This window comes from Cygnus olor, chromosome 12 (genome assembly GCF_009769625.2).
Source record: "Cygnus olor isolate bCygOlo1 chromosome 12, bCygOlo1.pri.v2, whole genome shotgun sequence".
Classification (NCBI taxonomy): Eukaryota; Metazoa; Chordata; class Aves; order Anseriformes; family Anatidae; genus Cygnus; species Cygnus olor.
The window spans coordinates 14,334,945-14,348,674 of record NC_049180.1 but is presented as its reverse complement, the minus strand read 5'-3'; the positions used below and the strand labels follow the sequence as shown (position 1 = coordinate 14,348,674).

At 38.2% G+C, this 13,730-nt stretch overlaps 1 protein-coding gene and 1 long non-coding RNA gene across 7 annotated transcripts in view; one reads left to right on the top strand and one right to left on the bottom strand.

Moving 5' to 3' along the window:
• SMPD3 (sphingomyelin phosphodiesterase 3) overlaps positions 1-13,730 on the top strand; it is a 118,069-nt gene that overhangs the window by 2,716 nt on the left and 101,623 nt on the right. The gene's annotated exons all lie outside the window — the stretch shown is intronic.
• Positions 1-13,730, bottom strand: part of LOC121076474 — a 59,970-nt gene that overhangs the window by 45,546 nt on the left and 694 nt on the right. The window lies entirely within an intron of this gene.

Sequence of the window (13,730 nt, the reverse complement as noted above, 5' to 3'; positions counted from 1 at the left end):
GAAGAGACATACTTTTATGAAAGAGAGCCCAAGTACCCTGCATCACGATAAAATCTTTTAACATGCTGTTTTGTTCCCTAGATTGCAGCCGAGATTGTCTATGTACTTTATAGAACCCTAAAGAAAAAAAAATGTACCATATAGTGCCAGTTTTCTGCTCGAATTCTAGCAATGTTTGCCATTACCTATAACTAATTGTACTTATCCCCATGAATGGCATTAAATTGTTAGTATGATGCCCCCAACTCTGCTCTTTGAAAGCTATTTAAACACACAGTGCATTAAAGTCACTGAACTGCTTCCTCTTAAAAGAGGGTCTGCAAGCTTTAAGCAAGTCACCGGGATTACGCCTTTTAAATAGCAAGTAATGGTCTCAGTAATTTTTGAAGGTATAGCTCCTAACTTGAAGACTTACCTATGGATTCTAAATATTTGTAGTAAGTTTTCCACAACACTCAACAGTAAAGAAAATTACAGCTGCTCTCCAAGCATGACTGCTATAATTATGTACTTTTATGTACTGCAGTTCAAAGTCACTGTAAAAAACCTGTGAAAACAGACTACAGTTGAGCTGTGACACTGTGCAGAGGAACAGTCCAAGCTGACTACGTAATGCTGGCAAGATTTTGCACACGAATGCTCATTTCCATTTTATTTTGAGTTAGACAAAAAGTTTGAGCATTAGCTTGGGGACAAGTATCTATGCTGAATTGCAGTCAAGAAGAAAATGTTGTACTCACTAAGTTCTACTGAATTTTTTTTCTAGTACTTGGGATGGGAGTAAGGAAATGAAGCTGGGTTAGAGGACAAGCCCTGCATGTTACAGTTGTATTTATCCAAGTCACCAGATTTCAGCAATTCCTGACTTAGTCAGGACAGTGCTGCCCTTTGATGGCTGTCCTGTCATGGTCACCACAGCAGCAGGCAGAATGCTGCCATACCTTAATAAGAGGATGTTTGCTGGTCACTTTAAGCAGGAAGAGAGAGCTTCATGATTACAGAGAATCTCAGTGAAGATGAAGGAGACTGAGAAATTGTTCAGTCTTGATTCTTGTGCTACATGTCTGAGGTTTAGCAAGTATATTTGAAGAACTCAAAGGAAGCACGCGTGTGTGAACTGAGCCCCGTCTCCTTGCTGGGAATGGATGCCTGGGCAGCATGCCTGCTGCTCCTGTCTGTATGATTATTCTCTCTGGCTGCTGGCCTACTGGGCTTCAGGTTAAATGGCACTTCATAGTTTATGCTCTCCACTCACCTGCTATTCTACAGTTAGCATAGATGTGCCTGGACAAACGTCAGTTCATAAGAACTGCATGAAATAGAAACCCAAAGAATGACAGAATAAGCAATTTCACTTTGAGACTTGTCTGATACTGATATCAAAGAGTTAGATTTTTGTTTTAAACTCCTGCTACTCAAGCAAATTTGCCCCCCCCCCCCCAATTTTCCTTAAACAATACAACTTGACAAAGTTTGCAAATACAGCCATCTTAAGCACCCCAATGAAACATACAGGACCAAAATCTTTAAAGCTTTTGAAACAGCCAGAGTTCCCATTAGCTTCAGTTTGGGATAGTTACACAGTCCTCTACAGATTTGGACCCAAGACGTCTCTCATATTACAACCAGAAGATCCATCCATGAATCTTCCACCCCTTGGAAGTTTAACCTCAGCCTGTCTGCTTATTTTTTTGCCTGTAAACAGGGACTATTCTTGCTTAGATTTGCAGGTAGACAGCAACTCATTTGACATGGTTTGTTATTTTTGCTTTGGAAGTGCATTCATTTACAGCGCCTCAAATACAGAGCAGGCAAATATTTATCTGGCATTCTTAAAATGTGGGGAAACTGAAAAGTGCCCTACCATCACAACTTCTATGTTATCTTGCACTTTAGAAACTAGCACGTGACCTATGATAGAGCTCTACCATAGAACAAGACTTGTCTTACAAGGCTATACGGTTTTGAGGTCATCCAAAATGCATATACTTCAAATAATTTAAAGCATATTTAATCCAACGATACATTGCCAGAGAACAGGTTACAGCTGGACAACATAAGCCAGGAGATTCTGACTTAAATATGAAGAACATCAAGGCTTAGACTTATATCACTGTCTCATAGGAAATATACCACAACAAGTACTACAAACAAGTTCAGCACAAGCTTCACAGAGCACATCCTAGGCATTGCTTTGGGTAGTTAGGCACTGTCTTGAAAAACACACTTAGGAAAAGGTTTAGCACGTGGTTAGCATACAGTGACACCACTTCCCCTCCACTCCGCAAATCCTTTGTTACTAAAGGACATCAGCTTGAACAGTATTCTATTACTGTTAAATCACTTCATAGTTTAAACATACACAGCTTCTTAAATCTGAAAATCTGAAATAATAAATGCAAGACAAGTAAGTACAAGACAAGTATTTTCTCTGTGGTACTTGACTTCTGTCAACTACTGTAACTCAAGCACGATCTATTTTGGTATTAACAATAGCAAAAATAACCTCCAAAGTGACAAGCCATATCTGCCACTTGAAAGTATACAAGTTTTTAATATATTTAAAACCTGACTCAGGGTGAAGAGATAGCATCACAGGATTCCATCTGTCCCTCGACTATTTCTAAACAGGTTAACATTTGATTCCCCCTTCTACACACTGACAAAGGAACAGTTTGCTGCTAATATTAGAAACGTGCAATTTCTTCTATTCCTAAAGATGAAGTTTGCTTCCAAAATTCACGTTTCAGAACCAAGTCTTACTTGTCTCTTTGGTTTTTAAGCTGTCAATGGGAAAAGGGCCTACTTTAATGCTTCTTGAGAGAAAAAGAAGCATCATGGAACAGGTGGTAAGATCCAGTGGTACAGGAGAAAAAACAAATGAAGTCTACATAAGAATGAAGGGGAAAGCTGCTTGGTGCCTGGATGACACTTGGGAAGCTTAGAAATTAAGAGCAAAATAAAGGAGAAAATACAGGACAAATGGGAACGCAAGACTCAAAAGGAGACAAATCAAGACAGAACACAGGGTAAACAGGGAGTTAAATTTGCAAGGACTAAAGATCCTGCGTGGTCCAGAATCAAGATGATCCTCGCTGTACAAAGACCATGTCTGACCCCCCTATTGCTAAGCTCCGACACATGCACATACCTGTGGAGGAATCTGAAATCTTTCCTCATTGAAGTATAATAGCACATTACACCCAGGGCCAAAAGTGAAAGACTATTCAGCTGGAGCATAGCAACATTTAATTAGGCAAAAAGTATATTTAACCTAGGAGACTGGTTTGAACTCTGCTATTCTCATGTGCCTTACTTTGCACCTTACCATAGAAAGGTGCAAAGGTTGTCATCAGAAAGGTATTGGCCCTGCATCAAAATAACTTGGATAACTAAGAAAAACCTAATCATTCTTCCTCCTAGTATTTTAAGTCACCATTACCATGTTACAATAGTATTACAGTTAACCCTCAGCCTTTCAAATCAGACTTTCACGTAACAGTTGAATCCATGAATTACCCTAGCCTTCCTTACCTCTTCAATTGTCCATCTGATCACAAATAAGAACGGCCAATGCTGTTGTTCCAGAGAAACAATGTGGTTCACTGAGTGGGCACCCAACTCAATGGCCAGCTACGTTTTCTAACTTGCCATGCACCTGTGGAAAGATACTTCAGGCTCTAACTACTCACTATTGCCAAAGTCATTCTACTCCAGTCAACAGCACAAGTCCTCAGCTGGCCAAGTTAAGCCCCACAGAGCCGTATGTTGCATCTTCAAATAAAGAAATGGCAGAGAAAGGGTCATGAATCCCACTGCATTGCTGGACCCTTGCTCCATTTCCTCCCTGCTGTTACCTCCTTTATGGGGAATGTACATTATTTATTAAAATGTCAAGACTAACCATATTAATTCCTTTCATCAGCTCTAACTAGGTCAATATTTTGTCTACTTTTTGACCCCAGATGATCATTAATAAAGTGACCTTTTACAACATGTAAAACTTTTTTTAATATAGGTTTTTAGGGTAGACTTCAGTAGCTCATCTAATAAGCCAAAGTATGATTCATTGAACTTATCTGTTGAGGAAACTTCCCAGCAACAGTGGTTAAGAGTTTTATTGCTATTACCTTGTATTTCACAAAGAAGTTTCCTTATTCCTTTGAAGCTAATTTCACACAGAACCAGAAACCCAGAGATGACAGTAGAAGAGACTTCTTATCAAGATGCAACTACCAGAGTACCACAACATGCACATTTTAAAGTCACAGTAAATTCATAGTGTAGCCTAATACTGGAGAACAGCTAGCCATCAGTTGTATCAACGTAGTTTCATGTTTGCACCAATGCAGGGTAAATGTTTGACACAATACATCAGAAGTCAAGTCAATACTAAGTTCTTAAGTTAATTGACACACCTGCTCTGGGTTTGGGATCTACATTTTGTTCATTGTCTGAACCTCTCACTTCAGCCATTTCTGTAGACTAAAACAACAAAACTAATGAAGTGTTCAGTATTTGATCTTTAGAATACACCTTCTGAAAAAGTACTGGTAGCTTGTAACACTTGTTCCTAAAACAGAAAGATGTCTGAACAGCATGATCACTAGTGCCTGCTGATCTTCTACCTCTTTGAAATGCCTCTTGAAAGGAGTATACTGTTTCACCATAGGAAGCCATTTTCTTCCCCTTATTCTGCTTTTCTTTCCTAAAGGCTGGTAAGAGTCAGCCTTTCACCTGGCTAGAAATTAACAAAGTTTCAATGGCAGAAGGGAGCAAATGCAAGGACTCAATATATATCTGAAACATGGCTTTTGACACTACTGTTCACCTTCACTGCTTAATACTTAGCAACTACTCAGAGAATAAGATTCAGTGTCACTATGAAACAGACTTCTGTATGCTTCAAGTGTACCTAAATTAACTAGTACAGCCTATATGCAAACAGTGAATCTGCACGTTTGTATTTGTAGAGTACCCTACCCAAAGTCAGAAGTCTGATTCCAGTTTCTTGCACTTGAGAACACTGCCCTCAAAAAGTTATCCTTCAAATTTTAACTGCTTGTCTTTTACAATTTGCATTTTCCACATTTATGCAGTACAAGTATCCTAAGTATATATAATAACATGCTGTAATATAATGTAGGAGACTTGGTTATTACACAAGTTACTGTCTTATGTACCTCTGAGCACTGCATCCATGTCCAAAGTCTGAAGATTTGGACACATACAAAGTCACCTTATGAAATAGCAAAGAATTTTTGAGATGACATGAATGTTTGCAGTGTCTAGACCACTCTTGCTCTAACTGTTTATATCTACACATCTTCCATACCTTAGTTGTCCTTTATCACAGATTTTGAAGAGCTTCCTATCACATCGTGTATCTGAATAACCCAATGTGTACCTTTCCATATCTACACGCAAACTGAAGCTGAAGATAAGCAGACAGGGTTCTTCCTCCCTCCCCACAACATTGGCAAGAATTCCAATTATTTATGAGGGTAAGATTTTTGATTGTTTCTACAGATAACATTTTCTTGACTTTTCCAAGAAAACTGCTTGATAGTAAGCCTGCATTCAGTTCACATTTATCATCACTATCCAATCAACATGAAAGTTTTCTGGTTGTTATGTACTAATTACTACTATTAACTAAAGAAATTGTGGTTCACATCAAAATAAGCCACAGTTTATAAACACTCAAGTCTGAATTTGGAGAGCTTGTATACACGAAGATGTTAAGATTTGTTTTGGGCATGCATTAAATTCACCTAGATTGAGAGCATTTTTTCCAGATCTACAGAATTAGAATAAGTCACATAAAACTGTTTGTTATAAAACTATACAAGAACTCCATATCTGAACCAGTCTTTTATTGAATTACTTTATGCTTTTGAAAGAAACATGGACCACAGTTTTGCAATAGTTTCAGTCACAGGTCTGCTTCCAAACATTGTAACCAACTCGGCTCAGTGAGTTTGCCTAGAAAACCAACTCCTCTTTCATTAAATAACGAAGTAGTAAAACAACCAAAACTTGTGTTGAAATAGAACTGTTACTTTGTTCTTTACCACCTACACTACACTTGCAGTACAGTAGGAGGAATTCACTTTTAAACAGAGTAACTTGCTTTAATCTTTGTCAAAAACAGTCACTTTACTCCAGTTACTCATTCCAATATTCAGAAAGGTGTGTTGGAAAGAGGGCTAAAAAAATCCATAAAATCCTTTAGTGTCACCAAGAAGCAGCTAATAGAAAGATGCCTGATCCCACTCCTCAGCAAACAGAACAACTTTACTTTTCTGGATGAAAAAGAGACAGTATAACCCTACCAGGGAAGAGATCTTTTAGTTGAAAAGAATTAGCAGCTAGCAGTTGAGTGGTTATAGTTTTCCAAACAGACTATTCCATCCGTTCACATATTGCTAAGCAAAACTGTTTGTTGTTGCTATTGGAAGCAGTAATAAAATCTCAATGAAGAATAAGTGAAAAGATACATTAAAATATGAGCGTGCCCTAAAACATTTCAAAATTTCAGAGGCTGGAAGAAAAACAATTTAGTTCCTGTCCCCTCTGCACAGTTAGTTGTGTGAAATCTGTACTGCTTTGCCACACAGATGAGAGAACAGTTTCAGAACAACTTCTACAGAGCGTCTAATCCAACACAAAGCTGAACTCTACCACAGATGACTGTACCAGCAGAAGGGCAAGACAGGGAGACTCTAGACAACAGATAGCATTCTCTTATCCAAGCTAACGAACTGGCAGAGACCAGTGAAGAAAGATAAGAATCTTGATCATTTAAAATTTCTTTGCGGGCTGGGATATGTCAGCAAACCTAGTCTAAGGTTAAAGACAAATTTAATGGGAACAACATAGTTGAGTATTACGCCCTCTTATCACTGAGAGTGAGAGGAAGGAAGGATACAGGTCATGCTGTGCCTCCCTTAGGGCCTGAGACAGAAGAGAGAAACCCTGACAATTAGCACCCATAATTCAATCCTGAGCATAAAGACGTATGTTTTGCTGTATATGCACTAGAGATGAACATTCTCACTGGCCAAAGAATGCACACACCCATCACTTTTTTGTAGTGAAACAAAGCTCTGAGCTTTACCTGTAACCTTTTAACACAGAAGTTAAAGATGACAATATAATCCAAAAATAGCACTCCATTGTTTCTAGATCTGGGGAAACTTTTCTTATGCCTGCACCAAAGATGGAAAAATTACTGAAAAGAGGCCTGTCCTGATAAGGTGCAATTATGCAGATTACTTCAGTTGCTGCCAGGGTATCAGCTATATGATAAGCATTCCTTTGCAAGAACGACGTACAAAGGAAATGAAGCATGAGAAGTTGGCTACCACAGACTGGCAGACAATTCCAAATCCAGACTGCTGCAAGTGGAGGGCAATATCTTAGGTATGAAATGATTTTTATTCACCACAAGGGCACTGAATTAGTCATTTCAGCTTCTTGTTAAACTATCAATCTTCAGATAACACAAGTAACAGAAATAATTGGAACTTTTTAAAAAGCCTATCTTCTCATCACTCCTCAGAACCTCCAGCCTTTTACTGCCCTATTATAGCTGTTCACCACAAAACAGAAACATAATCAAGATAAGGTGAAAAGGTATAGGCATAGCTAAGTCTTTGTTGAACAAAAGTACATTGAAACTGTTACTGAAAGTTCCTCCAACAGCACACAAGCTGATAATGCACACAAATCTAGCACCTAATACATTACTCTGCATTTTGCTCCTGCACTCATGTGTCCTATAGGTACAGGATGCTACCTTACCAGATCACTAAGTCAGCATGAAGTACTCCTCCACATTAACCTATGCTTATACATACCAGCTTTCCCAGACAGTCCCTAAAAGTAGCGTGCTACAGTTATTAAAAGTTCTTCTGGCAGCTGTACTTGTGGCAGATTGAGAGGCACAGACTCCGATGTGCAGGATCAAAATCCACGTTTATTAGGCAAGTATGCTTCTTATGTACAGTAGGCACAGAGGATGGTAACTTTCTGCTTATCCTTGCAGCAGGTTTCCCAGTACTCCTTCTCCTCCTTATCTCGTACATAACTTCTCTTTACTCTTCCCACGGCTTTTGTCCCACTGTTAACCCTTCATGTGCTTCAGTCCCCACACCTAATTTGTTACTTCCTTGCTGTAGAACTTATGTTCTCAATGAAAGCTTGAAGTCAACATTCCATGTTATTGCCTCCTCCAACAGCTAAAGGCAACAAGTCCCCAAAATCCTGTGCTTTCTGCAGAGCCAGCCTGCACTGAGGAGTGCTGGGAAGCAATCTTCCCAGCTGTGCTCCATCACTTCAACAGACACCACCTGTTTGCTTTTGTCACCACCCCCACAGTAATGATGCACAATTTCATTACTTCACAGTGGTCCTTCAAGTTTATTTATACATTGACCACACAGATTTTACATACCAAATAACACCCTCAAAGAAAAAGCAAAAAACAGTCCTAAAAGAAAACAGCAACAAAAATCTAGGCTTCCATTCAGCCCTACCACCTCCCTCAAGTCTTAATGCTTTCCACTATTATTTTCCCTACTATTTTCTCTCACACAAGCAAGTTTCAAGCATCACAACAAAATGGAGTTTTTAATTTCTGTAAATAACTTTCCATTACATCCATTTACTCCTTCATTTGGTGGTCTGCTAGCAGCTCCTGAGTACCTACAACTCCTAACAGGGATCTATTATGTAGCCACAAAGAAAGGTTTCCTCTGTGCAGTCAGGTTTTCAAACATATGCACGTCTTTCCCAGAGCCCAGAAAATCCTGACAGATGGAAGAATCAGTAGACAGCTTCATCCCTGGAAAGGCTACACATTAACTCTGTCAAGCAGAGATTACAGTTCAGATTCCATAATCTGCTTCTGAATAGCTACTTCTGGCAATACTATAGGGCCCAGCTCCAGGTGTCTCCATTCAGACCTTACCTATACAGTCTCTGCACCTGTGCCACAACAGAAGTTCCATCATATAATTCATTTCAACAGAATGTGGAAAGTTACTTGACCTAACTTCTTACTGAACCCATTATAAGTAGAACAGCCTGCCTTGTTTTAGTAAGTGTGAAAAAGATTAATAGGCTCTACACAGTGATTTTTCTATTACTTTAGGATGTTGCAAATGAGTACTTTATGTTTTTGCAAATAGAAATATTACTTACTTGGATACTTTTAACATTGTATTCTAATACATTTAGATTAAAAACTGAACCAAAAGCTTCTATACCTTCCACAATGGAAAGATTTTATCAACCAAATGCAAAAGTTTAGTTCATACTTCTTTCATTTTATCAATTTCTTTAACTATATTATTCAAGTTTTGACTGGTTTGTTGACAGGAATTTTCTTCGGTAACTGAGGTTAAAGCCCTAAATTTATAAGTCTTCTGAGGTCTAACTTTGTTTTTCCAGTGGGTATCGAGAGATTCCTTTGAGTTTATTGGGTGCTAAGTAACAGCTAACACTTTATAGCCTAGCATGTAAGTGGATTTTGTCTACTCTTAAAATACCCTTCAAAACCACATTCTACTGAACAGTTTTATTTCTCTGTAGCAAGTTTACTGGTTATTTTCAGTTCAATAAGTAAACATAGGCATGATGTTTACCTAACAGTGTTTCTTAATACCAATGAGACTATGTTCAGTTTGAACCCAGGCTACAGAATACAGCCTGCCCAGTAACAGGGAGGAAAGATGAACTACAGTTCACTAGCTTCTGTCTACAGCTTTCTTTAGTTTGACTGCTTGTTCTTTTTAGAATTAGATATCTGCACCTTCACTAAAGGAGAGGAAAAGTTTATTAGTTACCAACTCACAGGTGCAGACCACTGGGCATCTTCAATTTTCCTCTGCCTCTCGTTGTCATATTTAAAAATAAGGCTTGTCTTGAGAATCTTATTTAATGGTATTCTGGAGAGAGCTTTTACAGCCTCAAATGCCACCTCCAATTTGAAAGTCAGACTCTGGGGCAGGACATTGCCTGAGAGAAAGACATACAAGAAATTAATTATATACCCTTACTATCTGCCATGCTGCTGTCTTACTTGGTTATTTTTTACTTTCTATAACACTGCACAAGAAAGACCCGGTCAGTGCCAGAAATACAACACTATGCATCTTTTACATAGCCTAAGAGCTTTTCTATACCACCGGAATTAAACTGAGTTCCATTACCAATATAGTGCTACAGCTTTAACTTCCCAGCCCAGAAAAGACTAATCTATTAAACATATCCTGCATGTTGTCATACAGGTAGAGGTAAGCTGTTGTAGCTGCAATGATTTAGTTTGGAAGCGAGTCTTCCTAGTACAACCAGTCCCTCAGCAGAGGTAGTACATGACAGACCTAAGTTTATCCTGGAGATCACTGGTACAGTGGAGATATAAAACCCAAGCTTACTAATTATTAGTCTTGTAAGCACACTTAGTTTTCCTTACCATTAGAGAAACAACACATACGAAAAATCCTTAGATGACGACAAACTAACATCTAATATGCAAGTCAGCATCCCAGGAGTTTTAATCTTCTGGGGCCTTCTTCATGAAGACAGCTGCCAGCTACGGATGCTTGGCTGACTAATTGGCGTTAGCAATAAACAATATTTGAATTTGTCCAGGAATAGATCAGAGAATCTGTGAAAGGCTTATCAACATACATTACAAAAAATCTGATAAGCCTCCATCTTTATTGAAATTACTGTGCAGTTCATTTTACCTATGAAAATTGCATTGATACCAAGTAGTGGTTTGTAATGCTCTAGACACCATCTAGATGAACCTTAGCTATTGACAGATTATGAAACAAGTGTAGTGTACAAAAAGAGGATCTGCTACTATAACAAGTAAGGGTACTATGCACTTGGGGCTTCATAAAGCAATTTTGTATCCAGGCTTGACTGGCTTACAAGCAAATAAAAATTATAAAACTGCTAGATTGTTTAGCAATATGCCAGTCCCCAAGCTACAATTCAATCTATCCTACCTATAACACAGATTCTGCTACAGAGAAATTGTTCTCTAAGTTCTTGACAATAAAGACATCATCAATCTTAAGTTTTCTGGAGCTATAACTTGACTTGTATAATATCTGAGAGTATTTAGATGCTTCTTTCCGGGTTTTTAAAGAATGCAGTTACTGGAAAACAATGAACAAAAAGCAGACTAGACTGTCCTTGCATTCTGACATGCACCTTCCAGACTGAATTCAGAGACAAGCTAGGCTGTCAAAGTGAAGAGAATTAACATGACAATTTCAGGAAAATAAATGAAGTGGTAGACAACAAGCAAGTTGCAAAAGAACCGGGATGAAGGCTGGAGGCTGAAGAAAGCAACCATAGGTGATACACATTAAATAGAAGATTGAAATATAGGATGTGTGTGTGTGCAGCAGGAGTTCTAAAACCTTCTGAATAAAGAATTAACATCTGATGCTGTACTCAGTAGGACTTGAATCTAGCCTGAGAAAGGGAGCTGAGCCAGCAAGACAGATGGCTGGTGAAGGAACTGACATTGCAAGAGCTGGAACATTCAGTAGAGAGGAAAAACAACAGCTATACCCATAAATGAACTGCTGCCAAACATGTAACTGAGGTGAGAGGAATCATGCGATTTCAACAGTTCTGGAGAACTGTGGACAATGCACTGAATTGCAGGCAGCATACAAGGTCCAGAGCTGGGCAGTCCAGCATCAATGCAGAAAGCAAAGAGACAATGGAGTGATTAAAAGGTCAAGCAGTACTTGAAAAACAGCTGCAAATAGTCATATTGCATAAGCGATTTCAAAAGCAAGTACTGAAAATGCTCTGTCAACATAAACACTGTAAAGATAAATCTATCACCTAGAATTAATTTGCAAAGAGACAGCTCATTATTCAATAGAAAAAACCATGTCAGATGCTAAGAAGTGTGAAAGAAGAAACCAGATTTAAAGCCTGGCTACTAAGAAGAAAATAATTTCCACAAACCTTTAGTTTCTCACAGCTACTCACAGGCGTTCAAACACTTAGTACAATTCTCTTTTCTTTATACTTACCAGAAAAAAAATACTTCTGAATATTTGACTGTAGAGCAACTAAGATGTATAGGGAGTGGGGGTTGCAGAAACAAGAAGCTTGAGAATTTTACAGTTTAGCAATACAAAGGGAGGTGTCCTGAGGTCTCATGAAAATTGATATCAAATTTATTAACACTTGTTGGTAATCAGAAGTGAGAGTTCTGAGAAAAATGGAGAAGTATAATAATACCCCAAATGGGCATCTAATAAAAACAATTATTTCTACTGATTAGACAACTTACTTTTTAATTACTTTTCCAACTCATTACAAGCTGCCAATCACTGATGACAAGAAAAACTGCGTCTTTCTTTTGATTTCTGCGAAGGTGTTTATGAATTTAATATTGTGTTACTACAGATATACACTTCAGTACATGCTGTTTTCATTAAATGCATTTGTATTGCATAACATTACAACTGTTTAAGACATACAGTTAAAAAAAGTCCGCTGTTGGAAACAGCTCTTCCAAAATTCTTAAAGTTTTGCTGAAATTTTAACCACGATCGCAGAATGGCTGTGGCATAGACAAAGAGTATTAGAAATCCTGTCAAATTTATTATAGAATAAGATTATCTTTCTGGTATTCAGAAAATTAAATTACTTTCCAAGATGCAGAAAGATTTTTAATACACAGGCCAGGCAACCTAATTAAATAACAGTATGGGATGGCTCCAAAACATTATAGATCACACGTTAATGCAAAAAGCCAACATAATTATCAAGTTACCCATCCCAGACTTTTGGGTACATAAAACAGATTTAAACAAGTCACTAATGTAATTATGAGCATAAAAATCAACATCTGAATGACAAAAATAAGTCAATGCAACTGATAAAACTAATTAATATGCTTACAGGTCAGAGAAAAAAACTGCAGTACAAGAGTCATCATCAGTAAGACTACATAAATCTTTAAAGAGGCAGGTAGTATGAGCCTTACATGAAACTGTTCTTTCTGAAAAATAGAGAACTTGAGTATTCAAGGGAAGCCTCTTCCACTGAGTAGAAATAGGCCTACAGTGAGGTCAACCACAACACCCCCTCCCCAAAAAACACCTACATCCAAACAAAAAAGACAGTTTCTATCTAGCAATTGATCAGAAGTTAAAATACTCTTTTGTTGAATCTCCCTTCTTCAGTCCATCTTAAGTTCCATTTCCCTACACTTTTGTTGCATCCCATTTCTGCAGGAAAGCAGCATTAACATGAATCAGCAGCAAGAAAACTATCTCTGTTGCAAGGAGATGCCAGGAGGCACCACATAAAAATGCCAGAAGTTCAATCAGGTAACACGAGCAGCTCTTCCGTATCCCAGAGAGGATTACTCACTTAATGCAATCAAGTTCTGCCAGGCTTACCCTCAACCCTCTTACTCTGTACCTCAGGCACTTTCAACTTTGAGAAATGGGAAAAGCAGGGTAGCAGTTAGCATGCCAGTCAGGCAGTTTGCCTGCAGTAAAGATGGAAAGATTTACTCATCATCATCATCAGTTAAAACACCAAGGCTGATATGCTTTTTTCCTGATTTAAAAACTGACTAGGATAATAACAGGCTCACTACATAACTTTGGAGAGATACATAAGGTAAAACAAGACTAATCCTCCAGAGGGCACTGATATTTTACTTCAGAAAC